This window comes from Myotis daubentonii, chromosome 2 (genome assembly GCF_963259705.1).
Source record: "Myotis daubentonii chromosome 2, mMyoDau2.1, whole genome shotgun sequence".
NCBI lineage: Eukaryota > Metazoa > Chordata > Mammalia > Chiroptera > Vespertilionidae > Myotis > Myotis daubentonii.
Genome location: NC_081841.1, coordinates 133,885,723 through 133,913,342, shown reverse-complemented (window position 1 = coordinate 133,913,342; position 27,620 = coordinate 133,885,723). Strand labels below are relative to the sequence as shown.

At 41.4% G+C, this 27,620-nt stretch overlaps 1 pseudogene; it reads left to right on the top strand.

Moving 5' to 3' along the window:
• LOC132225900 (actin-like protein 9) overlaps positions 1 to 27,620 on the top strand; it is a 97,979-nt pseudogene extending 70,359 nt beyond the window's left edge.

The following is a 27,620-nucleotide window of genomic DNA, read 5'->3' as shown; positions in this document are numbered from 1 at the left end:
GCCTTTATTATGTTGAGGTATATTCCCTCTATTCCCACTTTGCTGAGAGTTTTTATCAAAAAAGGGTGCTGGATTTGGTCGAATGCTTTTTCTGCATCAATTTATATAAACATGTGACTTTTGTCTTGCAATTTATTTATGTGCTATGTCACAGTTATTGATTTGCGAATATTGTACCAGCCTTGCATCCCTGGAATAAAACCTACTTGGTTGCGATGTATGATCTTTTTAATGTATTGTTGGATCCAGTTCACTAAAATTTTGTTAAGGATATTAGCATCTATGTTCACCAGGAATATTCTCCTATAGTTCTCTTTCTTTGTCATGTTTTATCTGGTTTTGGAATTAGGGTGATGCTGGCCTCATAGAAAGAGTTTGGAAGTGTTCCTTCCACTCAAAGTTTTTGAAATAGTTTGAGGAGTAGAGGTGTTAGTTCCTCTTTGAATATTTGGTAAAAGTCCCCTGTGAATCTGTCTGGACCAGGGTTTTTGTTTGCTGGGAGGTTTTTTTTCTTTGTTTGTTTGTTTTTATTACTGCTTCAATTTCATCAGTAGGTTTCAGCCTATTCACATTTTCTGATTCTTCCTGATTGAGTTTTGGAAAGTTGTATTTTTCTAGGAATATGTCCATTCTGTCCAGGTGTTCCCTTTTGTTGGAATAAAGTCATTCATAGTATTTTATTATACTCCTTTGTATTTCTGTGGGGTCAGTTGTTACTTCACCTCTTTCATTTTTTATTTTGTTTATTTGAGTCCTCTCTTTTTGTTTCTTCATGAGCCTAGCTAGAGGTTCGTCAATCTTGGTTATCCTTTTGAAGAACCAGCAATTGGTTTTATTGATCTTATGTAGAATTTTTTTTTTTTTTGGTCTCTACGTCGTTTATTTCCATTCTGATCTTTATTTCCTTCCTTCTACTTGTTCTGCTTTTTTTCTTGTTGTTCTCTTTCTATTTCTTTAAGTTGTAGTGTTAGATAACTTATTACTAGTTTTTCTTTTTTTGTTTTGTTTTGTTTTTTAAAAATATATATATTTTATTGATTTTTTTACAGAGAGGAAGGGAGAGGGATAGAGAGTTAGAAACATTGATGAGAGAGAAACACTGGTCAGCTGCCTCCTGCACACTCCCCACTGAGGATGTGCCTGCAACCAAGGTACATGCCCTTGACCAGAATCAAACCTGGGACCCTTGAGTCCTCAGTCCAGTGCTCTATCCACTGAGCCAAACTGGTTAGGGCATTTTCCTTGTCTTTTGAGGAAAAAGGTTTTAGATTGTTGTGTGTTCATTTTCATTTGTTTTCAGGATATTTTTATTTCTTCTTTGATCTCTTTGGTGACCCATTCATTATTTAATAGCATTCTATTTAGCCTCCATGTATTTGATTGTTTTTTAGTGTTTTTATTGTAGCTGAATCCTAATTTCATGCCATTGTGGTCAGAGAAGATGCTTGATATGATTTCAATCTTCTTGAATTTGTAGAGACTTAGCTTGGGTCCCAACATGTGGCCTATCTTTAAAAATGTCTCATGTGCACTTGAGAAGAATGTATATTCCATAGCTTTGGGGTGGAATGTTCTGAAGATATCCATTAGTTCCATCTGTTCTAGAGTATCATTTAGGATTGCTGTTTCCTTGTTGATTTTAAGATTTATCCAGTGATGTCAGTGGACTATTAAAGTACCCTACTATGATTGTATTGCTGTCAATAGCTTCTTTGATAGCCTCCAGAAGTTTTTTTATATATTTAAACTAGAGGCCCAGTGCACGAATTCATGCACGGGTGGGGTCTGGCTGGCCACCCCAATCAGGGCCGATCAGGCTGGGCCAGTCAGGGGGAGGGGACGAAGGAGGTTGGCCAGCCAGCCCTGCCCCCTGGTCGAACTCCCAGTTGAACTCCCTGTCGAGGGGACAATTTTCAAATTAGCCTTTTAATATATAGGATGCTCCTGCATTGGGTGCATATATGTTTACCAAAGTTATAGCCTCTTGTTGTATTGACCCCTGTAGTATTATGAAGTGGCCTTGTTTATCTCTTGTTATGGGCTTCACTTTGAGGTCTATTTTGTCAAATATGAGTATTGCTACCCCAGCTTTTTTCATTTCCATTTGCCTGAAAAAATGTTTCCATCCCTTCATTGTCAGTCTGTGTGAGTCCTTTATTCTAAGGTGAGTCTCTTGTAGACAGCATATATATGGGTCATGTTTTCTTATCCATTCAACTACTCTATGTTTTTTGATTGGAGCATTTAATCCATTTATGTTTAAGGTTATTATTGAGAGGTACTTGTTTATTGCCATTTTTATTCTTTATGCTTATATTCCTTCTTCCCTCTCTATTTCTTCTTTTTACAACAGTCCCTTTAGCATTTCTTGCATTGCTGGCTTGGTGGTAATAAACTCCTTTTACTTTTTGTTTGTCTGCTCAGCTCCTGATTTCACCTTCAATTTTGATTGATAGCCTTGCTGGAGAGAGTATTCTTAGATTCAGTCCCTTGCTTTGCATCACTTTGTATACTTCATTACATTTCCTTCTGGCCTAATGTGTTTCTGTTGAGAAATCAGTTGATAATCTAATGGGAGATCCCTTGTAGGTAACTTTCTGTCTCTCTCTGGCAGCCTTTAAGATTCTCACTTTGTTGTTGATGTTTGCCAATTTAATTACAATGTGTCTTGGTGTCAGTCTTTTTGGGTTCATTTTGCTTGGGACTCTACGTGCTTCTTGAATATATGTGACTTTTTTCTTCCCAAAGTCAGGGAAGTTTTCTGTCATTTCTTCAAACAGGTTTTCTATTCCATGCTCCTCTTCTTGTCCTTCTGGCACCCCTATTATGCGAATGTCGTTTTGTTTTGTGTAGCCTCAGAGCTCCCTTAGACTCTCCTCTTGCTTTTTAACATTTACTTTCAGTTACTGCTGTGTTTGGGTGTTTTTTCTACCTTGTCTTCTAACTCGCTGATACGGTCCTCAACTTTTCCTAGTCTACTGTTGAAACCTTCCATTGTATTCTTTATTGCAGCTATGTCATTCTTCATTTCCCCTTGATTCTTACACATGTTGGCGAATTTCTCACCCAGCTTCTTGAGCATCCTTATAACCATTACTCTGAATTCTTTCTCTGAAAAATTGCTTGCCTCCATTTTACTTAGTTTCTTTTCTGCTGATTCTTCCTTTTCTTTCATTTAGTGATTGTTCTTTGTCTCCTCATTTTTGCTGTTCCTTTGTGACTTTCTTCATATTAGCTCAAACTGCTTTGCCACCTAGAATTTTTGAATTGGTTTTATGTAGTAGATGTTTTGTGGGGCCCAGTGGTGCATTCTCTCTGGTTTCCTGGGCCAGGTGTTCTAGGGAGGCCTTCCACTTGGAATACTTGGGTTCTCCTGATATAGTTGGGTCTTGAATGCTATTGTTCCATTTGTGGATGGAATCTCCTCTCAGGATTATGTGGCTCACTCCCTACCATATCATGCCAACAGTTATGGAGGCACTGAATGAACAGCACAAAATATAACATGACAAGACAAGATACAGAAGGAACAGAACATGAATGTATACAAGACACCTATAACTCCAATAAAAGTGATCATAAGAGAAAAGAGAATTAGGGAAAAAAAGAAAGCAAGAATGAGGAAAGAAAGAAAGAAAGAAAGAAAGGAAGGAAGAAAGAAAAAAAGAAAGAAAGAAAATGGGGAGAAAACAGAACAAAACAATCAGATAAACCAAAAACACAAACATAAAACATGCAGAATAAAGGCGGGGGGGGGGGGAGGCAGAATTTGTAGATGCAGAGCTTATATAGAGAAAATAAGGTTAAGGAATTGGATGAATAGGATTAGGACCACAGTTTAGAACAGAGGAGGGAGAAAAGAAATGAGAAAGCATTAAGAAAATAAATAAATAAATAAATAAATAAATAAATAAATAAATATCTTTTGAAAAAGGAGAATAGAGGAGAGAGCAGATAGGCCAAAATTTCGGATGTGAAACAAGTTTTAAAAATTAGGAGAAAAAAAGATCAAGAGAAGAGAGGAAAAAAAATGGAGTATTGAAGGAAAAGAAAAGAGAAGGGAAAATAGAGTAGGAGCAGGGAAGAGGGAATTAGGCATGTAAATAAACCAACAGAAACTAGAATAATAACACATCAATAAAGCAGATAAAGAAGATTTATTTTTGAAAAGGGGAAAAGAGAAAGGACAGAGAAAAATTAAAATGGGGAAAGGAGAAGGAAAACAGGATAAAAAAGAGAAGTGAGGAAAGGGTGCAAAAAATAAATAAAAATAAACTAAAATAAGATAAAATAATAAGTAACAATTAAAAATTTTAAATAGGAGAAACCAAGATGGCGGCATAGGTTAACGCCGGAGATTGCTGCCCTCGAACAACCACTTCAGAGATATAACTAAAGGACAGAACAGACAGCATCCAGAACCACAGGAAGGCTGGCTGAGTGGAAATTCTACAACTAGGAGGAAAGAGAATATCATACCCAGACTCAGAGGAGGCGCAGTGCTGAAGTGAAATACTGAGGTGCGGAGTGCACGGGCTGGCGGCAGAGGGCGCGGTTGTTGTTTTCAATCAGGAGGGAGTTTCAGACTCTGAGCTCCAGATCCGGGCGAGTCTCTGGGGACCCAGACTCAAACGGGAGAAGCGGGACTGTCTGGCTTCGGTCGGAACTCGAAGGCAGCTTTCTCTCCGAGGTTTGCAGCCATTGCTGGGACTCTGAGAGGCAGAGCGCCTGGGGAAGGAACTGAGAGCAGCCATAACTGCTCGCTCCGCCCGCCCTGTAGATCCCCAGGGACCCGCCCCGCCCAAGCCCGGAGCAGAACCATTTGCCGGATAGCCTCAGGCAAAGGCTAGATTAGCACCACCCTAGAGATCCAGCACAGAAGCTCTCCCACTGCAGACACAGCGGACTCTCATAGCCAGTTAGCCTGGAGGTCAAATCACCCCCGGTATTGCCGACATCAATCAAGGCTTAAAGGCAACAAGACTGCGCACAAAGACCACTAGGGGGTGTACCAAGAAAGCATAAAAAATGCGGAGACAAAGAAACAGGACAAAACTGTCAATGGAGGATATTGAGTTCAGAACCACACTTTTAAGGTCTCTTAAGAACTGTCTAGAAGCCGCCGATAAATGTAGTGAGATCCTCAAGAAATCTAATGAGACCTTCGATGTTGTGATAAAGAACCAACTAGAAATTAAGCATACACTGACTGAAATAAAGAATATTATACAGACACCCAACAGCAGACCAGAGGAGCGCAAGAATCAAGTCAAAGATTCGAAATGCGAAGAAGCAAAAAACACCCAACCGGAAAAGCAAAATGAAAAAAGAATCCGAAAATACGAAGATAGTGTAAGGAGCCTCTGGGACAGCTTCAAGAGCACCAACATCAGAATTATAGGGGTGCCAGAAGATGAGAGAGAGCAAGATATTGAAAACCTATTTGAAGAAATAATGGCAGAAAACTTCCCCTACCTGGTGAAAGAAATAGACCTACAGGTCCAGGAAGCGCAGAGAACCCCAAACAAAAGGAATCCAAAGAGGACCACACCAAGACACATCATAATTAAAATGCCAAGAGCAAAAGATAAAGAGAGAATCTTAAAAACAGCAAGAGAAAGAAACTCAGTTACCTACAAGGGAATACCCATACGACTGTCAGCTGATTTCTCAACAGAAACTTTGCAGGCCAGAAGGGAATGGCAAGAAATATTCAAAGTGATGAATACCAAGAACCTACAACCAAGATTACTTTATCCAGCAAAGCTATCATTCAGAACTGAAGGTCAGATAAAGAGCTTCACAGATAAGGAAAAGCTAAAGGAGTTCATCACCACCAAACCAGCATTATATGAAATGCTGAAAGGTATCCTTTAAGAAGAGGAAGAAGAAGAAAAAGGTAAAGATACAAATTATGAACAACAAATATGCATCTATCAACAAGTGAATCTAAGAATCAAGTGAATAAATAATCTGGTGATCATAATAGAATCAGGGACATAGAAAGGGAATGGACTGACTATTCTTGGGGGGGGAAAGGGGTGTGGGAGATGCGAAAAGAGACTGGAGGAAAATCGTGCACCTATGGATGAGGACAGTGGGTGGGGAGTGAGGGCGGAGGGTGGGGTGGGAGCTGGGAGGATGGGGGGGGGAAAAAAGAGGAACAAATGTAATAATCTGAACAATAAAGATTAAATTAAAAAAAAATTTAATAATAAAAATAAAAAAGTGAAGTGTCATTCACTCCAGCCAAGGCTTAATGCCCCATGGGAGCTGGTTTAGGACCCCACTCTTCTGTTCTGTCTGCTAATTCTGGGCTTCCTGTCAGGTACTTAGGTTCTGGCCACTGTCAGGCACTGTCTTTTGGCTTTTAGCACCCTGCTTGAAGCTCCAAGTGATCCAAAGGTCCTCTGTTTGTGTCTGTCTCCACAGGCCTTGGATTCAAGCAGGCGGAGCCAATCTGCCCTCTTTGCCTGTCTGCCAGCTGTCAGTCTTAATCACTCAAGCACCTATTTCTGACAGGCTTTAGGTGGGTTGGTGCTGTTTTGCTTTCTGGGAATAAGATGGGTGTTTTATTCCTAACCCAGAGCTACTTCTCTGAGAGTTGCCAAAATATTACTCTGGCCTTGGTTGGTCAATGATCCTGTATGGAGATTAATGGGGTTGGCTGGAAACGTAGAGTTTTTTATCAGGTTCCCCCGAATAGTGGGGCGGACTGGCCCACCTTCCAATCCAGTCACTGAGGGTTCCTTGGGACTACATACTCAGATAGGTAAGCTTGGCCTCTGCCTTTGCTTCCTCTATAAAGCTTAAAATGCAGGGTGTGGCAGGCTGTATCACCTGCTTGAGGCTACTGGGAGGGGCTAGCTCCTCTGGGGAGAAATGGCTGCTTAGGTTTGGAAGATTAAGAAGGCCCTAATGTGGGATTCCTGGCCACATCTCCCTGCCCTGCTTCCTTCCCCAGTTTCTCCTCAGGCACCTCAAGTCTGTGCCTCTCAGGCATGCCAAAGCCTCCGGTGGGTGTTTGCAATAGAAAAGTTGTGTTCTGGGTTTCAAACCTTCTGGCTCTTTAAATACAGTTCCTCATGTTGTGACCCAACCATAAAATTATTTTCGCTGCTACTTCATAACTGTCATGTTGCTACTGTTATGAATCGTAATGTAAATATCTGATATGCAGGATGGTCTTAGGCGACCCCTGTGAAAGGGTCATTCGACCGCCAAAGGGGTCGTGACCCACAGGTTGAGAACCGCTGGTTTAGAGAATAAAAGCAAAAACAACACCAAAACAACAACAAAACTGGGTTTTTCTCTCCCCAACACCGAGCTGCTGAGGCTGCCTTTTGCAGTGCAGCCTTTTACAGCTGCGGTCTTGGGCCCAGATTCCCCAGCCACCAGCAGCCCTGTGGCTTTCCCTTTTCACAGTTGGATATTGCGCCTGTCACCAAGGGACGTGGCTTTGGTGCAATTCAGCTTCCTCCTCACCCTCTAGGCTTGCTGGCTGGCTGTCCCTCTCAAACCCTCATCCCGTCCCCATTCTTACTGATCTCCTGGTGTCCTCTGCCCTTCCTTACTGTAAATTGTCTCCTCAGCTGTGTCTAATTTGTTAATTCCAGGTGGATCTTCTCTGATTTAGTTGTATTTCCAGTCTGGCCCAGGGATGAGGTGCATGACACATCTGCCTATTTGACTGCCATTTTTTTCTTCTAGGTTCTTGCTTTTCATTACTTTAAATATTTCATGCCAATCCCTTCTGGCATGCAAAGTTTCTGTTGAGAAATCAGCTGATGGTTTTATGGGAGCTCCCGTGAAGATAACAAAATGATTTTCTGTTGCTACTTTTAAGATTATTTTTTATTTTCTTAGTTTGAGCCTCTTTGGATTCATCTTATTTGGGACTCCTGGTGCTTTCTGGACTTCTATGTCTATTCTTATGCCAGGTTAGGCAAGTTTCAGTCATTATTTTTTCAAATGGATTTTCAATCCTTTGCTTTCTTTTTTCTCCTTCTGCTACCCCCATGAGGCAAATGTTGTTATACCTGATGTTGTCTCAGTGGTTCTTTAAATTATCCTTATTTTTAAAAATTCTTTTTTCTTTTTGCTGTTCTGATTGGGTGTTTTTGGTTACTTTGTCTTCCTAATCACTGATTTGATCCCCTGCTTCATCTAATCTGCTATTCATTCTATCTAATGTATTCTTTATTTCTCACTTCTATCTCTTTGTGTAAGTTCTCACTGAGTTAATCTATTCTAGGTTTTTCAAAGCTTTTTATCTGGCATATTTCTTTTCTCCACTTTGTTTGATTCCTTTTCTGAAGTTTTATTCTGTTTTGGGGTCATATTTCCTTGTCTCCTCATTTTGGATACCTTTCTTGTTTCTTTCTACATATTAAGTATTTCTACTATATCTGAGAGTCTTGTCAGGGTGGCCTTATGTAGTAGGTATCTCATGGGGCCCAGTGGAATAGTCTTTCTGTTTACCTGAGCTGGGTGCATCAGGGGTGTTCCTGTGAATTGTGTGTGCCCGCCTATTCTGGTTGAGCCTTGATTGCTGTTGGAACATCACTGGATGGGATTGACCCTCTGGCTGGCTGGCTTTTAGGACTGGCTGTGATAACAGCAGATGAGCTGTTGTGGGAGCTGATGCCATGGATTGGGTTTTGCTGTAGCAGGAATACTAGTATGTTGTCTGCTGAGTCCTCTCTTTAGGTGTGTCATTTGTGGAGCTAATTGTGAGGTGCTCTGGTGTGATTTGAAGGTGTCCACATGGTTTTTTGTTTATGGGGCCTTTTAGAAGGTGCTCCAGTTCAAGCCCAGGTAATCATCTGCCTCTGTCCAGCTCAAGGCCACATGGTAGTAGCTGCAAAGTGATCTGTGGTAGCTACCTGTGCTGAGCTTGAAGGTACCTGGCAGAGCTATGCTATGAACCAAGGCTAGCTGCTACTAGTGCTGAGATGGGGGCTGATTAACAAAAGGACAAGGGCACTCAAAAGCCAGCTTCTGCTTATTTAAGGTTTATGGACCTTTCAGAGATTTTAAAGAAGTCTGAAGTGTGGGTCAAGTCTGGAAGCTTGTCAGTAATAGCTGCTAAAAGAGATTCTGGCCTATGCACGAGTTGGATTGGACCAGTTTTTAGGGAATCACCAGTGGGGGTGAGTTTGATGGAGACTCAGATTTGGTGCCTGCCTGTGACTTCAGGCTGAGGTGGGGGAGAGCCAAATAAAGAAACAATGACACCTTCCAGCACTCTGTCTCTCCAATGACTCTCCCTCCTGCCCTTGACTGTAGCCAGACAATTCAATTTCTCCCCATAAATCCTTGGCTCTTTTCTAGATACTGCCCCAATACTGGAGCTCAGACCCAGTGAGTCTGTTAGCAAGTAAATCCATGTGAGGACCCTTTAAGAGAAATGCCTGAGACTCTGGCATCCCTCCATCTCACTGAACAGAATCCCTGCTCATTTTTACAGCTAAATGTTTTGGGGACTCCTCTTTCTGACACTGGTGCCCCTTGCTGGTGAGCATGGTGTGGTGTGGGGACCCTTTGCTTATCAGGGTGGACCTCTGCAGCCAAGATATATTTCCTGATTCTTAAAAGCCGCATATGGGTGTTGGACCAGCCTATTTTGCCTCTTTATCCCTTCTACCAGTCTCAATGTGATTCTTTATATCCCTAGTTAATTGTGTTCTGTTCAGTTAGTCTTCAGGTGGTTCTCAAGGGTGGTTGTTACATAATTTGGTTATAATTTTTGATGTGGCCATAGGAGGAGGGAGCACCGTATTTATCTATTTTACCATCTTTGCTGGCTCTTCTGGCTTTTTTTTTTTTTCAATTTCATTCAACCCCTTAGATGTCAAATGCCATTCATTGTGTTGCTATTTTAATAATTTCTTGTGAAAAGTTATCAACCTTACTGTTACTATTTTGAAAGCAACATATCCTTTTTCTTTTGCTGCTGTGAAGATTTGAAGTTTGTCTTTTATTTTCTACAATTTTTCCATGATTTCTCCACTTTGATGATATTTAGCTATCTTTTCATGTGAATTGTTACCTGACTCTCTGGAGTTGTAATTGAAGGCTATTCTATAGCTATTGCCTTCTCTGAGTTTTTCAAGAGTATATATATATTCACACATTAGGGTGAGAATTTGAGTTGAAGGTTTAACAAACAAATAAACAAAAAAAACAGCAAATAAATTATTAGGTATGGAAAGAAACAACAAAATGTAACCTATTATAGGAAAAGGAAATCAATAGAAAACATCTTTGAGAAAGTACTTACTAGACAGACTTCAAATCAACTATTTTAAGTATGTAAACAGAGGCAAAAGAAACAATGGACAGAGTAACTGAGACCATTATAAAAAGAGAAATTGTAAAAAGGAACCAAATGGAAATTTTAGAGTTGAAATGTGCAATAACTGAAATGAAAATTCACTAGAGAAATTTACCAGCAGACTTTACCTGTCAGAAAAAATAATCAGTGAACTTGAATATAGGTCAATTGAGATTACCAATCTGGAGAGCAGAAAGAAAATAAAATACAATGACAAAAAGAAGAGAACATAAGAAACTTGAGGGGCAACATTAAACACCCAACATATGCATAACAGGAATCCTTGAAGTAGAGGAGACAGAAAAAGGGTCAGAACATATTTGAAAAAATTAATGGCCAAAATATTCCCAAAATTGATGAAAGTTATGAATCTACATATCAAACAAACTCCAAACAGAACAAACCCAAGGACATCCATGCTGAGACACATTATCATCAAAGTGTTGAAAGCCAAAGACAATTAGAATATCCTGAAAGTAGCAATAGAAGCAATTCATCATGTAGAAGTAATCATAAATAAGTTTAACAGCTAATTTCTCATTAGAAATCCATAAGATTAGAAATCTCATTAGAATGCCATAAGGCAATGGGATGATATAATCAAAGTATTTGAAGAAAAAACTATTATCCAGCAAAACTATCCTCAAGAAAGCAAAAAGAATACACAAAATAAAGAAAATATTTGTGAATCTTATACCTCGTAAGGGTCCAACATCAATATATAAAGAACTGCCCTCACCAGTTTGGCTCAGTGGATAGAGCATCGGCCTATGGACTGAAAGGTCCCAGGTTCGATTCCGGCCAAGGGCATGTACCTTGATTGTGGGCACATACCCAGTAGGATGTGTGCAGGAGGCAGCTGATCGATGTTTCTCTCTCATCAATGTTTCTAACTCTCCTTCTTTCTCCCTTCCTCTCTGTAAAAAATCAATAATATATATATATAATAATATATATATAGAACTTTTACAACTGAACAACAAAAATACAAGCAACCCATCTCCTCTCAAATGAGCAAGGGAATTGAATAGGCATTTCTCCAAAGACATAAAAATGGCCAAAAGTACATGAAATGATAATCAACCTGATTATTCTATAGGGAGATAAAAATAAAAACCACAATGAGATGGATACTACTTAGCATTCACAAGGATGGCTATATTAAAAAAGCAAAATAAAATAAACAAATGTTGGTGAAGATTTGGAGAAACGGAAACCATTATATATTGCTGGTGGGAATGTAAATGGTGCAACCACTGAGGAAAAGAGTTCAGAGGTTTTTCAAGAAGTTAAACAGGATGATTGTATGAGCAGCTATTCCATTCTAGGGATATTCTAAAGAGAGCTGAAAACAAGTGTTTGAGCAAAAACTTGTACATGAATGTTTGTAGCAGCACTATTGATAATAGTCAAAAGATAGAAACAACTCAAATGCCCATCAGCTGATGAGTAGATACACAAAACGTGGTATATACACACAATGGAATGATGTTCAGCCCCAAAAAGGAATGAAGTTCTGATCCATCATACAACATGGCTTAACCTTGAAAACATGCTAAGCAAAAACAACAACAACAACAACAACAACAACAACGACAAACCACAGACACAAAAATACCCCCTTATCTGTGGGGGATCTTTTTTCTGAGACCCCCAATGGATGCCTGAAACCATGGTTAGCACCATAGCTTATAAATACTATGCTTTTTTCTATACATACATACCTATGATAAAGTTTGTTATAAATTGAGCACAGTAAGAGATTAACAAAAATTAATAATAAAATAGAGAAAAGTTATAACAATGTGCTGCAATAAAAGTTATACTAATGTGGTCTCTCTCTGTTTGTATCTCTATCTCAACCTCTCTCTCCCCCCCCCCCCCACTCCCCTCTCTGACTCAGAAGATCTGATAGCCAATATGATAACCAAGATGACTATTGAATGACTAAAGGGCCCATAGCACATACATTGTGGATGCACTGCACAAAGGGATGACTCATATCCCACGTGGGGCAGAGCAGGACAGCACAAGATTTCATTAAACTACTCAGAGAAATATGTGACTTAAAACTTATGAATTATTTGTTTCTGGAATTTTTATTTAACTTTCTGGATGATGGTTGACTATGGGTAAACTAAACTATAGCAAGTGAAACTACAGATAAAGGGGGACTACTGTATTGCATGATTCTATTTTTATACAATGTCAAGAATAGGTAAATTTATAGAAACAGGAAGTATATTAGTGGTAGCCAGTGTCTGGGATAAAGGAGAATGTGGACTGACTATGTAATGACTCTGGGGTTTATTTTTGGTGTGATTAAAATGTTCTGGAATTAGATAATGGTGATGGTTGCATAGCACTGTGACATTACTAAAAGTCATTGAATTATACACTTTAAAACAGTTAAGTAGCCTAGCTGGTTTGGCTCAGTGGATACAGCATCGGCCTGCGGACTGAAGGGTCCTGAGTTCGATTCCGGTCAAGGGCACATGCCCGGGTTGTGGGTTCAATCCCCACTGTGGGGTGTGCTGTAGGCAGCTGATCAATGATTCCCTCTCATCGTTGATGCCTCTCTCTCTCTCTCTCTCTCTCTCTCTCTCTCTCTCTCTCCCCCCCTTTCCTCTCTGAAATCAATAAAAATTTATTTTAAAAAATAGTTAAGTAAATAATGCTGCAATGAACATAGCGGTGCATATATCTTTGCAAATACATGATTTTAAGGTTTTTGTGTATATACCCAGGAGAGGGATTGTTGGGTCATATAATAGCTCTATTCTCAATTTGTGAGGAATCGCCAGACTGCTTTCCATGGTGGCTGCACCAGTCTACATTCCCACAAGCAGTGAATGAGGGTTCCCTTTTTTCCACAACTTCTCCAATACTCCTCAATAAATTTAATTTAAGAAGGAAAGGAAGGAAGGAAGGAAGGAAGGAAGGAAGGAAGGAAGGAAGGAAGGAAGGAAAGGTCAGTTTTTTATTTGCTTTTGGGGTCAGTTCTTTTTAAAAAAAAAAAAAAACTTTATTGTTGAGAGAATTACAGATGTCCCCCTCCCCCCCATTGCTCCCCTCCACCCGGTTCCCACCCTATCCCAGGCTTTCACCATCTTATTGTCTGTGTCCATAAGTAATGCATATATCAGATCTTTGGTTAATTTCTTCCCACCCCCACCTTTCCTCTGAGATTTGAGATTTGTCAGTGTGTTCCATGTTTCTGTGCCTCTTGTTCTATTTTATTTATCAGTTTATTCTGTTCACTAAATCTCTTGATTGTTTATTTTCATTTTGAGATTGTTGATAGATATGTATTTATTGCCATTTATTGCTCATATTTTTTATCTTTTATTTTCCTTCTTCTTCCTCTTCTTAAATAATATCCTTCAACATTTCATGTAATACTGGTTTGGTGGTGATGAACTCCTTTAGCTTTTTCTTGTCTGTGAAGCTCTTTATCTGACCTTCATTTCCAAATGATAGCTTTTCTGGGTAGATTAATCTTGATTGTAGGTCCTTGCTATTCATCACTTTGAATATTTCTTGCCACTCCCTTCTGGACTGCAATGTTTCTGTTTGAGAAATCATCTGACAGTTGCATGGGTGTTCCCTTATAGGTAACTAACTGCTTTTAAGATTCTTTCTTTGTCTTAACTCTTAGCATTTTAATTATGATGTGTCTGGTGTGGGCCTCTTTGGGTTCCTCTTATTTGGGATTCTCTGAGCTTCCTGGACTTGTAAGTCTATTTCTTTCACCAGGTAGGGGAAGTTTTCTGTCATTATTTCTTCAAATAGGTTTTCAATATCTTGCTCTTTCTCTTCTCTTTTTGGCACCCCCATAATGTGAATGTTGGTATGCTTGAAGTTGTCTCAGAGGCTCCTTACACTATCTTCATATTCTTGGACTCTTTTTTTTTGCTTTTCTGATTGGGTGTTTTTTGTTTCCTCATATTCCAAATCATTGATTTGATTCTCAGAATCCTCTATTTTACTGTTTAATCCCTATAAATTATTCTTTATCTCAGTTAGTATATGCTCAATTTCTGACTGGTCCTTTTTCCTCTCTTTGAAATTCTCACTAAGATTCTTGTAAGTCTCACTAAGTTCCTTGATGCTCTCATTAAGTCCCTTAAAGCTCTCATTAAGATCCTTGAGCAACCTTATAACCATTGTTTTGAACTCTGTATCCAGTAGTTTACTTTTTTTCCATTTCTTTCATTTGTGACATGTTTCTTTGTCTCCTCATTTTGGCTGCTTCCCTGTGTTTGTTTCTATCTATTACATAGAGCTGCTATGTCTCCTGGAATTGGTAGAGTGGCCTTGTGTAGTAGTGTCCTGTAGGGCCCAGTGGCTCAACCTCCCCAGTCACCTGAGCTTGGCCCTCTAGGTAAACCTCTGTGTGGGCTGTGTACACAGTCTTGTTGTAGTTGAGCTTTGATCACTGTTGGTGTCACTGAGAGGAATTACCTCCAGGCCAATTGGCTGTACCTGAAGCCACTACAGCAGAAATGCTGCTGTGCAGGAGACACCTCTATTGAGAAGGACTTGCTTCAGTGGGGCTTTGGTGCTCACTGAGTCTGCCCCTTGAGTGTGCCACTTGTAGATGTGTAGAGTTGTAATCTGGTATGGTCTGAAGCTGTCCACTAGCTGTACTGGCTCTGGGGCCTCCTGGGAGATGCAAAGTCAGTCACTGCTTGGGATCACCTACCAGGCACTACAGAGCTATCTGTAGTTGTCTGCTACTTGTATTGGGTTTGGAAGTTCCCAGGGGAGGCCAATTTGTGAAGCAAGGCAGGCTGGTGCTATTGGGCCTCTTATTGATAAGTATGAGGACATTGATGCCAGCTGCTGCTTCTTTGGAAGATTTTAGAAAAGTCTGAAGCCTGAGCCATGACAGACCATTCATATGCAAAAGCTGCTGCAAACAACTTGGGTGGGGCTGAAAATTGGATGCAGTGGGAATCATCAGGGTGGAGCAGCCAGTGTGGGTCGTGCTGATGGCAACTCAGATATGGCTGCCAGTCAGTCGTGGGAGGGGGAGATCCCACCACAGGAACAATAACCCCTGTGAGCACCCCTGTCCTGATAAAAGCTGCTGGTGAGTTCCTGCCCTTGTGCCAGACAATCCAGTTCTTCCCCATATGTTCCTACGTCCACCAAAGCCACCACCCTAGTGCTGGAGCCCAAAGTGATCAAGTCCAAGTAAGTTCGTGAAACAGCCCTTTAAGAGGAACTACTGGGTCTCCAGAAGCTTCTGTGTCACTCAGCCACAATCCCTGCTGGTTTATACAGCCCAAAGTTAGGAGGACTTCTCTTCCCAGCTCTGGAACTCTCGGCTTTGGTCTGGTGTGGGGCTGGGACCCCTGGCTTCTCACAGGAGGTCTCTACAGCCCAGATATCCCACCCAATTAAAAAGAACAACACACACACACACACACACACACACACACGTGGGTGTTGAACCAGCCAGTTCTGTGCCTCCGCCCTCCTATTAGTCTTGATATACTTTGTTTACTTCTCTAGTTATAGGACTTCCACTCAGCCAGATTTCAGATGGTTGTTCTGTATTTCAGTTGTAATTTTGATGTGGTTTTGGAAGGTGGTGAGTACCGGCATTTACCTTCACTGCCATATTCTCCCTTGTGCTCAGTTCTTACTGCTCATCTTCTATCTACTTATATCACCTCCCAAGGTTAGATGCATCTCTAAAACACAAGTTATTTTCTTTTTTCCAGTTAGATACGAAATCCTACAATCTTATTATCCTCAATCTACAAGGTTGAACACATTCCTGGGACATTGTCGAAATCAAAGAAGTACTTGGTAAATAATGAATAACTTCCCAATGGCCATATCAATTGCTTGAGTTTAGAACATAATCACTCCTTCCCTTTACAACTCTCAGCAGAACATGACATGTATAAAGTGACCCTGGAGACTGGCCAGCATGGCTCAGTGGTTGAGCATGATCTATGAACCAGGAAGTCATGGTTCAATTTCTGGTCAGAACACATGCCTGGGTTAAGGGGCTCAATCCCCAGTGTGGGGCATGCAGGAGGCAGCCGATCAATAGTTCTCTCTCATCATTGATATTTCTATTTCTCTCTCTCCCTCTCCCTTCTTCTCTGAAATCAATAAAAAATATATTTAAGAAATAAATTTTAAAAAATAAAGTGACCCCGGAGGAAGCTTTCAAAATGTAGTAAATATTGATATAGGCTGACATTTTCTGGGAAGCCCCTCACCCATAATCAGATGCCTGAGGACCCCATTTGGCTGTGAGGCCCCAGACCATGAAAGATAATAAATCCAACTTCTGGTCAAAGGAATAATTATTTGGCAAAATATTATCTGACTCACCTAAAGCTATAACATTTCTGCCTCTATGCATCCTTTCTGAGGAGAGATTGGGTGGAGAGAAGAAATCTCACAAGATTACAGGTGTGCCCGAGTGTTCTAATACTCAGAAGTCTGGAAGTTTCCCTAAATTTCTGTGATTGATCCTACATTTATACATACACATATAGAGAGAGAGAGAGAGAGAGAGAGAGAGAGAGAGAGAGAGAGAGATTTCATAAGAGCACAGCCCTGTCTCCCCAAGGGCCAGAAAATAGGGCCAAGGTATTACTGCAATGGAAGGAGAGATTATTATCCCCATTTTACAGATAAAGAAATTGAAGTTCCAGGGATACCATTGTTATTTCCTCAGGTTTATAGAAAGAATTAGAGGTATTATTAAAAAGCTCAAAAACATTCACCACACAGGTGGTATCTTTACAGATGCTTAAACTACCCAAATCCCAAACCCCAAGAACCACATATTCAGGTACCAATAACCACTGGGCTCCTGGCACTCCACTCTCACCTCATCTGCTCAGCCCCCTTCCCCTAAATGTTTTGTGGTACAGAGGCCTTTAATGCCTGGATTCTGAAAGCTGTAAGGACCCAATAATTTACCACAAGTGAGGGGCAGGATTATGGCCACCATCTTGTAACTTGGACAGTAAATTTTCCTAACCCAAGAGGACAGTGCAAGAATCAGGACACTTCTCCTCTTACTCCCACTGTGCACTCAGGAGAAGGCTTTGGAATAAATGGGAAAATACAGTCTTCAAAGTCTCTCCCTCTCTCTCTTTCTCTGGATTACTAAGGATAAATCATTCTTAGCCTGCCCATTATGTCCTCCTTCAAAATACAAGTTCTGTCTTTGATAGTGGACCTTTATTTTTTTTAGCAGATGATAAACTCGAGGTTGTGTGATGGCAGAACTTGTCTTCCTGTGTCCCCAATGATATCCTATATAATAAAAAGGTGATATGCAAATGGACCATCACTCCAACACACAAGATGGCCACCCCCATGTGGATACAAGATGGCCAGCAGGGGAGGGCAGTTGGGGGGGAACAGGCCTGCAGGGGAGGGCAGTTAGGGGGAACCAGGCTGGCAGGGGAGGGCAGTTAGGGGCGACTGAGCTGGCAGAGGAGGGCAGTTGGGGGCAACCAAGCCTGCAGGGGAGGACAGTTGGGGGGGGACCAGGCCTGCAGGGGAGGGAAGTTGGGGGCAATCAGGCTGGCAGGGGAGCAGTTAGGTGTCGATCAGGCTGGCAGGGGAGTGGTTAGGGGGTGATCAGGCTGGCAGGCAGAAGCCTTTAGGGGCAATCAGACAGGCAGGCAGGCGAGCAGTTGGGAGCCAGCAGTCCTGGATTGTGAGCGGGATGTCCGACTGCCCATTTAAGCCTGGTGGGATTGGGCCTAAACGGGCAGTCAGACATCCCTCAAGGGGTCCCAGATTGGAGAGGGTGCAGGCTGGGCTGAGGGACACCACTGTCACCCCCCCCCCCTCCAGTGCATGAATTTTGTGCACTGGGCCTCTAGTAACTAATATATTACTGCTTCACCTCAGAATCACTGAGCCTCATGGTACATCTTCCCACCCAGGTATTGTCATAAGCACTTCCTTTGCTACAACCCCTTATTCACTGAGACTTTGGCATTGACTTGCATCACTCTTTCAACTTCCTGTCCCACCTCCCTTAGATGACATCAGTTTTTGAGGATAACCTCACTGTATTAGGAGTTTGCCCTACTTCTCCTGGCCACACATTTCCATCGATGCACTCTAGACTCTGTCATCACCTGACACTATTCTGCCATCTAGAACAATAGTTCCGAAATATCTCTCTGAACCAATCTTCTAAACTTCTCTCTTGCTCATTCATTTATTCTATCAGTACATGTGTCCACCCACTCTTCTACTTCTTGATATTCATTAGCCACCTCCTTCCCTCATTCTAATTACATTGTCCCTCATTTCAACAAATTTCTATACCCCTAATTCCTATCTTCACTCTGGCCTGCTCCATGGCAACCTTTGGACAGAACAACCTTCACAAGACCTGTAATGTTCCCACCTTTGGAAACACATGGTCACCAACATGAAAATAGCCCTTGATGTTTCAGGACAATCCTACAAGTCAAACAAACTTCCTACTCATCAAACCTTACCTAATCTCTTTAAATCTCATATATCCTCACCTTTCCCCCCTATGGTAGTAAGCTTCCTATATAGCCTTAATGATCCAAGCCCCCTGCATTTAGTTAGAGCTGAGCTGTGTGACTAATAAAATGTGTGGAGGTGACTTTCAAGCCTAGTAGGTCCTAGGTACTGCAGCTTCCACCTTGGTCTCTTGCACTACTTGCTCTGGGGGAAGCCATGTTGCACCAACACTCAAGGAGCCCTGGGGAGAGATCTATTTAGAGAGAAACTGAGGCCCATGTGAGTGAACCACCTTGGAAGTGAATCCTTTAGCACCAGTCCCTGCTGATATCTTGCTATAAACTCATAAAAGTCCCTGAACCAGAACCTTCAAGCTAAGTTGAATTCCTAAACTACTAAAACTGAGCTACAGGAAATGATTATTATTGTTTTAAGTGACTAAGTTTAGGAATAGTTTATTATGTGGCAATAGATAACAATACACTCTCACTTTCTTTATTTAAAATTATACCTATTTTTTAAAATATGTTTTTATTTGAGAGAGAGAGAGAGAGAGAGAGAGAGATGAATGTAAGAGAGAAACATCAATTAGTTGCCTCGACCGGGGATCAAACCTGCAACCTGGGCATGTGCCCTGACCAGGAATCAAACTAGTGACCTTTTAGTGCACAGGATGACAATCAACCAACTGAGCCATACCAGCCAGAGACACTCTCACTTTTGCCAGATGGTCCTACATCCTACATCTTAAAGCAATCATCATGAAAAGGAATCTACCATTTTGTGTTACCTTAATGACAACCTGCACATGGATTCCTATTACAAACCAAGATCTGTTTCCCCTTCTCTATACAACCAGTCTCTATAGCTCTGTTTGGTGTCCCATCCTATCTGCATTTAGGAGCTGTTCATTATCAATGATCTCTTGTCTACCCTTCCCTTCAAGCTCTTCCACTCTACAGAACTCTTCCTGACACCATTTAAACCTAATGCAGTATTTTTTAGCAGTGAAATAAATCTATTTTGAGAGCACAGTTTTCTTTCCACTTACTGCCCAGTCTCTCTCCCTCATTATAGACAAAGTGTTTTCTCTCTTTCATATCCTCCCACTCACTCAACACAGTACAATTTGGTTTCTACCACCAACATTTCAAGGACAATACCCTTGATAGAATCACTGATGATCTTATTCACAAACAGAACTGTAGATTACAATTATACTAATATTATTTCTTATCTTTTATTGGAAAGTCTGTCTGGAAAAGCACTCTCATGCACTGCTAGGATACAACTCCTACAGAAGGTAAACTTGTCACCATCAAGCAAAACTACAAAAACTTATGCTTTTTTCCTCCATCGATCCCACTTCTAGGACTCTGTCTCAAAGATACACAAATACTAAAATACATGTGTAAATATATTTACTATGGCCTTATTTATATAGCAAAGAACTAGAAACACCACAAATGACCATCAATAGGGAGATAGTTGTGATAGGAAGAAATTTTCCAGTTGTTTGCTGAGTTTTAAAGACTGCAGCTGCTGGAGAGTTAATAATGAAATCATTTTCACACACTGTAGACAATGGCTTTGACCTCACCTTCTATGCTGCTGGTCATTCAGCAAGGTGTACCCTCAGTTAACACAGGGCAGGCCAGTTCAGGCCAGGCCACTGTGATCCCACATGGGCAACACCATACCCCTTGCCCCTTCTCATATTGGCAGGGTAGGGGAAAGGCAGGTGGTGAGGGGAGCCTTCCTGGGCAGGAGCAGGTTGGTAGGTGCTGAAAACTGGTGGGTCTGACAAGTGTATGTCCCTGGTCATGACTGGCAGAATGAAAAGGTGAGTGCTAGGGACCAAGCTCACCTATCCTCTTGTTAATTCTGGGTCCTCCACATGTAATTTGTTCCCTCCCTGGTTGGAGGTCTATGCAGATGCCCCTCTGTGCCTGGTCTGGGGTGAAGAATTTGTGGTGGGGTTCCCCCCTGTGGTGAAGCCCAGGCAGGCCCCAATGTCTCCCGGCCTAGATACTGGAGACTATCTTTGCAGCGCTCCACCCAGGAGACCATGGAGGAGTAGTGGACAAGTGCAGCTTCTCCATCTCCCTGGATGGGGGCAGGTGTACCAGGCCATCAGTGGCCAGAGCTGGTCTAAGGTGACAGTGGGTACAGAGGAGTCTGTACTCCCAAGACCCTGAGATGACCTTGGCAACCCAGAGCTCAGACTCAAATCTGTAGACTCCTCAGTGTCCTCCCAGGCCTCTCCCACGGGAGGGTCCCACAGTCCCATTCCCAAAGTAATCTGGACTCCCCCTACCACTAGCTACATGGAGGGTAGAAAATTAATCATTACATATTTGTAGGGATATTAGAGAAAACTGTGTGTTGTTTAACTTCACACTAGGCCATGAGCATCTCTGCATTTTGCCTCTGTGTTGTTGGAACTATATGCCCCATGTACCCCAGGTATCCTGCGGAATGGTCAGCTCCACTGTCTCTCCAATTGACTCCCCTGGTGCGGGCCTGTTGTGACCTCTCCAGCAGCTCCATGTCCAGCTGGAGTATCTGGAGCCATGGGAGCAGAGCTGGAAGGTAAGGGGACTGCAATCTAGGAAGACTATCTGGAATGGGGTCATGGGCTGAGGTTCCCTTCTAGGCAGTAACATCTTTCCGGACTTTGAAAGGCACAGGGAAAGTCAGGTATATGCATGAATCTCTATTCTCTATTCTGCTCCATACCAGCTCCAATGCCAGAGCCTACCAGCCCCTGTGTTGTGACTACCAAAAACCTGCTGAGGAGGAGAAGCCTAACTTCTTGGGGTTCCCTCCCCAGATGGTGACAGAGCAGCCGCCGCTACTGGGTCAGTGAACCTGTCAGTGAGGTGGGGAGAACCTTTCCTTTGTTATCAGAGGCCCCGGGCCTGTGTTTCCTGATCCAGAATCCATGATCCTGATGAAATTCCAGTTCCCCCACTTTCCAGGTAACCTAGCAACTTTCTTAACCTCCAAGCCTTTGGTGTCCACACGTGGGCAGTAGAGCTGGACACGAAGAGGACCTGCTGGGCAGAGGTGCTGTACAGATCACTGAGGTGGAACAGACAGGCAGGTGGGTGGGCCGTGGCCTGTTGGTGAGGGAGGGCAGCTCCCTGAGGAGCTGCCAGGTCCTGGGTCACTCTTCTGGTGTCTAACCTGATTTAAGGTTAGAATTTATAGTAGCTGGAGGACTGAATGAATTCCATATACTCTAAATGCCCTCTCCTGCTTTTCTCAGCTGTGGTTTGTTGGGTGAAGTTGATATACTGGTAATTCCAATCCAAAACAAAGATGTGATATTTCAGTTAACCCCTAATGGCCTTCATGCCTTTGAGGACATTCTGGGATGCAGCAGCCATAATCAAATGCTGCTGGGGTATGGACAATTAACCAAATACACATCCACCTCATTATTCTCCATCTAACATTCCTAAACAACAACCACAAAAAAGTTTTTTTGCACAGTATAATACCACTTTTGCATAATTCATGCTTAAATTTGTCCTCATGAATGTGAGCCACATTTTTTAAAATTTCATAGAACCAGTACTACAACATAATAAATGTTCACTAATTTTATCAAAGTTGTTTTGAGTTGCCCTAGCATCTTAATGTGAAGGTCAGTTTTATATTCATATTAACTTTTGTTTTCTCCCAGATCAAAATATTTATTTTGGCCATATCTAGGGATATTTCCCAGAAAAAGTTTCCTTTTTGGCTGTTAGTTAGTTCGCTTCCTGTCTCTAACTTTATGGCGACAATTCAGAAAAGATTAGCTATAATCTCCATGCTGCTGGTTTGTTTTTCATTTCCTTGCATTTCAAATCCTGTTCATTTTTGTGTGTTAGCCTCTCACATGATAGGCAGATGCTTGATAAATGTTTACTGATTTAATTTAGAAAAACACCTTATGAACTAAACAATATCATTCAATTAGCAAAATTGGCCTCAGATTGCTTTAACCTTGTCGCTGAATGTTTATCACAGTCCAGAAGGTACTGCATGACCCTGTGTACAATGAATCACTTTATCCCCCGACCAAAGGCAGAGATAAACATTGAAGCACCAGGAAATGAAGAATGGAATCCACCTCAAAACCACCAAATTCCCAGCCCATTTAGCCTTCTTGATAAAACTGGATCATTTCTCATTTTTCCATTTACTTTCAAATACATCCAAATTCATGTTATCTGATTCCAACCCTGGCCAGAAGATTTTTAAAATTAAAGGCATAAGATTGAGTTTACTGCTAAATGTTGAGTAAAAGCAATGAGGTTAAAAGAGGTTTCTTGGCACTAGCCAGGGCAGAACAGTGGCTTCTTTGTCTTTGGTTCTCTGGGGCTCGGCCCTTGCCTCTTCTTGGATAACGCATTGCTCTTCAACATGCTGGGTGTCAGCCAGGTTTGGCCCTCAAACCTCCCCACGAGCTATTCCCCAGGGGCAGCCCCAAGCCAGTGGGGACCACAGTGACTCCCTGTCCTCAGATGTCAGGCTTCCAGAAAGGGGCCTGCCCCATTTTGTAAATCTAACACCTGATATAAAATTGCTAATTACAGACACCAAATTCTCTCTCCTAGGAGATCTGAAACTGCAAGCTACTCTTTGTTAAGATCTTTTATTTTCATTGGAAAGCCCTTGCCAAACAGTGGCCACATTTCACTGTCTGATCCGTGCTTTTTATCTCTTCTCAACCAGACAGACACATAATGCTTCTCTTGCTGGATGACCAGGCATCCATCTCCAGGGCTGCTTGTACACCAAGCATGTCAAACTCAAAGGCTAACATGGGCAAAATAAACAAGGTTTAAGTTGATGTGGCCCGCAAAAAAAACCAAAAGCTTCAATTTTCATAGAAATGTGTGTTTATTTCGATAGAGACATGCTGAGTACAAAGGGCTGAAATAAATGAGTAATCATTAACATAAAATAATAGAACACTTTAATAAAGATTAATATTTTTTCTTGAACATTAACTTACCAGACACTGAATAACTGCACAAATTAATAAATGTAACACAAATAAACCTATTTTTCTTGTTCTCCGAAAGTGAAATATTTCCTGTTGCGCACACCAAACAAGTCAGTCCGATACTAATGCCGTGGCAATCGGCTGCTAAAATATTCGCTGCTAGTATTAGTGGAGAGAAAGGGTGCGCCTTCGCGTAAGGCGCATAAGGGAAATGAATGCAACACGATTATAGTAACCAGTCATTAGCGAACTTTGTAGTTCGTTATTAATAATTGTGTGTAACAGGACATTATAAAAATTAAGTGAGGAAATTTTTATTAAAACATTTCTTACATGCCGTTATATTGGCTGGGCTGCAAAAATATTTGTTGTGGGCCGCATGCGGCCCATGGGCCGAGTTTGACATGCTTGCTACGTTCCTGCTGGGCCAATGTGCTTGCTGTGCAGAGTGCCCCAGAGGTATTTCTCAGCTTTGGGTGGGACCATGGTGACCTTCCCCAACAAAGGCCTTGCAATTTCAGAGTTTAGATCATTTAAATTTAGTAGCCTCCGTGGTTCTCTGACAAGAAGCCCACAGTATGTTTAGTGCCAGATTTAGATGTAAAGTGATGGAATTATGGAACACAAACATCATTTGGAAAGTGATCATTCTAACAGATACATATTTAAATCTCTTTGGAAAACTGTATCTTTTTAGCTTGTTTGTATACTAAGTAAACTACACATCCCCAGCATGAGGTCAGAGCCTGATCCATGGCTGTGAGTCAAAGACAGCAAGGTGGGGAGAAGTCCAGAGATTATAAAGCTCTAATTAAACCTCTTTCTTATTTCAGGTAATACTTGATAAACATGCAGTTTATTTGGCATGCATCCCAGGGACCTCGTTAGGCTCAGGATAGCCCAAGGCAATAGGGAGAAAGAGGCTGCTGAGGATTGGCTCTGTCCTGGGCTGTCAGGAGAAAGGGTCAAGGTTAGAAGTGGGTGGGAATGGGGATTAGGGAGCCTGGAGGAGTCCGCAGGGAAAAGCAGAAAACACAGTTGGTGTACATATGACTAGACTGTCTTCTTTTTGTGTGTTTCTCGGGAAACAGTATAGTATTAAAATACTGAGAGTTCAGGTAGAAAAAAATCTTTGCCAACTCTGGGCACAAACATTCCTGTTCATTCTTTCATTTCATTCATTCATTCATTTAGCATATTTATTGAGTAACTGTGACCCTAAGTACTGTTCTAGATTTTGATGATACAACAGAGCAGTGGTTCTCAACCTTGGCTGCACATTAGAATCACCTGGGAATCTTTTTAAAATCCTGATTTCTGGGCCTCATCCTCCGGAAATTCTGTTTCTTTGTTACGAATGGCCCCAGCCCATAACAAAGAAACAATTTCCGAAGGATGAAGCCCAGGAATCAGGATTTTAAAAAGATTCCCAGGTGACTCTAATGTGCAGCCAAGGTTGAGAACCACTGTCCTAGAGCTTACCCTTTCATGGTGAGACAGAGAATTAACAAGCAAGCAAATATGACAGATAATTTTAATTTATGATAAATGTTATGAACAAGTGTGGACCATTTTACACAGGGTGGCTAGGGAAGGCCTCTGAGGGGGCAGATGTATTAACTAAAAAACAAAGGTGACTACCGGGCCAGTGGCGCAATGGATAACGCGTCTGACTACGGATCAGAAAAAACAAGGGTGAAACGATGAACCTCACTGTGCAATAATCTAGGGAAGAGAATTCCCAGCGGAATGAATAGCAAATGCAAAGGCCCTGAAATACGCCTGTAGGGGAAGGGCGTTTGAGGAGTGGAGAAGGCTGGAGCACAGTGAGTAAGACAGAGTGGATGGGATGAGTTGAGAGCATCAGGAAGAGGCCCCATTGTCTGAGATCTTGCAGGTCATGGCAAGGAGCTGATATTTTAGTTTTGTTACAGTGTGAGTAGAGGGGAGTCAGTCAGTAGGCTGCTTTGGGTTGAGCTTCACGGGAATCCTACAACCTGGCAAAGTCATTTACTATTCAAGGTCACAAAAAGAGATCTGATTTTGGGTAATTGCTCCATATTTAACTGTGTAGCCTACCAGGACCATAGTTGCTACCAAGGAAATCTTCTTGTCTCACAGATCTGCTTTAAGACACAGCAATTAGAATTAAGTTGCAGCCATATGGCACGAACTTCCCCTATTCCCAATATCCAACAGTATCAGTGACTTATGGTGTGACCTTCATTCATTTATTAAATATTTATTTAGTGCCTGTTATATACTAGGGATACCATGGTGAACAAGACAGGTACATTCCTTGCTATCATGGAGCTTACATTCTGCCTAGAAAGACTGACAATTAAACAAACAAAACATAAATTGTTTTTATATGATGGGGAAAGTGCATTACTAGGGGAATATATAGCAGCATAGTCAAGTGACCTGGTCAAGGAAGACTTCCTGGAGGAAGTGATGTTTAAGCTGAAAACTAAGTAGAGGAAGAGTTTTCCAGAGCGAAGGAATAGCATATAACTAGAGGTTTGCAAGAACATGGTATATTTTAAGTAACTTAAATATTTTCAGTATAATGAGAGGCAAGTCACATGATTGAGAAGTGAGAAATGAGGCTGGCGATGCACTGAGGAAGCAAGCAATGAGCCTAGATCATAAAAAGTCCTGTAAGGGTGTTAAAGTATCAGTACTTTATCATGAAAGTAATGGGAACTCTCTGAAGGGTATGCAAAATGGATTTGGAATTGGGAGAAGATAGTGGTAGGAAAAGTTATTGTACTAATTCAGAAGAAAGATGTTCGTGATTGAACTAAAATAGTAGCCATGAAGATGGAGCAAAGTTGACTAATTATAGGTGCATTTATTCATGGTTTTAAAAAGTAACCTGAAGAACCATCTCTCTCTCTCTCTCTCTCTCTCTCTCTCTCTCTCTCTCGAAAAAAAAAAAAAAAAAAAAGAGAGAGAGAGAATAAAATTGATGGAAGCTGAAGAGGCCATGATGGGCTAAGTCAAATTTATAAAGGAGCAAAACCCAAGTACATGTACTAGTAAATGCTATGAAAGATCTGCAGAGCACAATGAAAGAAAAGGGTAGTAAGAAGAAAGAGAACATGTGGCCCATGAGAGAGGGTGGGGAGCAAGTGGTAATCCCCAGGACTAGCCTAGTTCCTGGCAACTTCCTAGGTTCAGTTTCCATAAGGTTCAGCTTCATCATTGTTCTATTCACAAATTCCCATGATCCCTGTCTTCCTCATTGCCCCACATAAGAGCACCTCTTTCCCTCCACACACAAGCTAACTTGATTAAGTTTTGTTTCTTGAAACTTAAAGAATCTGAATAAAACAATAATTATGTTACATAAATTAATTCTTCAAGAAGCTAATAATTAAAACAATGCAAATAAATATAGTTTTAGTAAAAAATATATATATATAGCTTCTGAGTCATCATAGATGTCCATGTCCATGGATCAACTACCTTTCAATATGGTAAGCCCAACTACAATTAAAAAGTGACTTGGATAGCAAAAATTCAGAACAAAAAGTATTAAATGGCCATGATGTCTGACAACCCATTTCTCTCCAACTCCTCCAGGGGTTGGTGCTAAAGTGCAAGAAACCACTTCTGAAGGAAGAAAGCACAAACCCAGAAGCTGTTACTCAAGAAAGCATGAGGCAACAGAAGCAAGGAGAGAATCTAACTCTTGGTCAAGAAGCTCTTCAGTATAGTCCAAAGAAGTCACATCAAACATCAAGGCAGATGGATGAAGAGCTAATAGAAACCCAGGATGACTGA